This window comes from Elephantulus edwardii, unplaced genomic scaffold (genome assembly GCF_000299155.1).
Source record: "Elephantulus edwardii isolate Elephantulus edwardi_28Jun2011 unplaced genomic scaffold, EleEdw1.0 scaffold00006, whole genome shotgun sequence".
NCBI classification, from domain to species: Eukaryota; Metazoa; Chordata; class Mammalia; order Macroscelidea; family Macroscelididae; genus Elephantulus; species Elephantulus edwardii.
The window spans coordinates 24,993,215-24,994,901 of NW_006399756.1; the positions used below are offsets into that span (position 1 = coordinate 24,993,215).

At 37.3% G+C, this 1,687-nt stretch overlaps 1 pseudogene; it reads left to right on the top strand.

Annotated features, from left to right (window-relative positions):
• Positions 1-347: 347 nt before the first annotated feature.
• Positions 348-1,243, top strand: LOC102869093 (annotated as a pseudogene).
• Positions 1,244-1,687: the final 444 nt, after the last annotated feature.

Consider the following 1,687-nt stretch of genomic DNA (forward strand, 5'->3'; position numbering starts at 1 on the left):
CCCAAAGGCTTGCAGTTCAAATCCACAGATTGCTTTGCTACAGAAAGATGTGCAGTCCCCTCATATGCAATTTACTGCCTGAAAAACCATTCGAGGGTCAGTGATGAGTCAGTTCCAACTCAGCAGTACATAACAACAACATACCTAGATAAAAGCCTGTGTGAGGAAAGGTGGAGATTGAAGGATTCAAAGACAACACACACATTGAAAAGACAAAATATTTATTGAGCACTCAAAGAAGAGCACAAGAGTAAATCTCTAGAAAAACGTGGAGCAAAGAGGCATTATGTACAATACTGTAGTTCCCTATCAACTGCTCTGAGTACTTTGAAATCAGATCTGTGCTCATGTACTTTGAGATCAGGGGCTGTGAACTTGGTAGGACCATATATCAAAATCCAGATGGGATAAAAAATGAATCATTATCATTCCCACATTATATTATATCATGCTTCTATTTGCCATCAATTGTGAGATGATTTGTCTTAGAGAAAAGCATACTGGAACAGAAGAGACTATAGCATTCTCTGTGACTCCAAATAGAAATGGACAAATATGTATGAAGATAAACAACAGTGTTGGAGACTGCTCAAGTGTCCAATGATTTGTTTTTCTTAAAGTTCGATACTGTACCAGGCACAATGAGAAGGTTTGGTTATTAATAATATTGATGTGAGTATTATTATGTAACTCTTACTCTCATTGCTGTCAAGATGGAACCAACTCATAGCTGATGCAAAAGTGGGTTTGTAGGAGGCTGTAAATCACACAGGAAGTGATTGCCTATCTTTCTCCCAAGGAGCCACTCACTGGTTGATGGTATCTGCCAGGGAAGGATAGCCCTTGGGTTCACAGTGCAGCTCCTGATGGACTACCCCACCAGACTAGAAGACTAGTAAGGATTAGCAAAACAAATGACAGCACGATTTGAAGCATAGTGGGCGATGTGGACCAGCAACAAACCACCAACACAGTAGAGGAGCCTCTGGATCTCATCAGGCTTAGCCTGGATGAGTGAATTTACGTGAAGATGCAGAACGACCAAGAGCTCTGAGGCAGATTACATGCTTATAACCAACATCTAAATACGATACTGGGAGATGTGGAAGAAACGGCGACTACTATTGAAATTGATGAAGAAACATATGAAGAGATACCTGAATCAATGAAGCAGAATATTCCAGTACTCTTTGTGCAGGGAAATGGTGGTGTGCTTGTTGCTCCTCCATTGAGAATTGGCTGAAACCAAGAATTTGTCTAATGGAGAAGACACTCCGTAATGTAGTCTCCTTAATGTAGAACATATTCAAAAAAGAAACCTGTATCAATTTTGATACTCAGCTGTGACCAATGAGTCTTTCATTTCATTTGCAGATAAATCACAAGTTTTAAGGCTAAAGGGCATTTTCATTTTTCTCCAATCCTTTAAATAAATGTAATCACAAAATAAGCAAATCTTTTCCAAATAATTTCAGATTTTTGTATTTAAATGAAATCTTTTTTTTTCCCAAATACAGTTATAGTCAGGAGGGATTTAGGATCTAGAATAAAAAAAAAATAAAAAAAGAATCTAGAATGACTATTGGAATAGAGAATTTAGGATAATTTTTTAAAAGCACACATACAAAAGAAAACCAAACCCAAAAAACCTCAAAGCATTAAAAGGATATTAGCAAAAGTAAAAGAC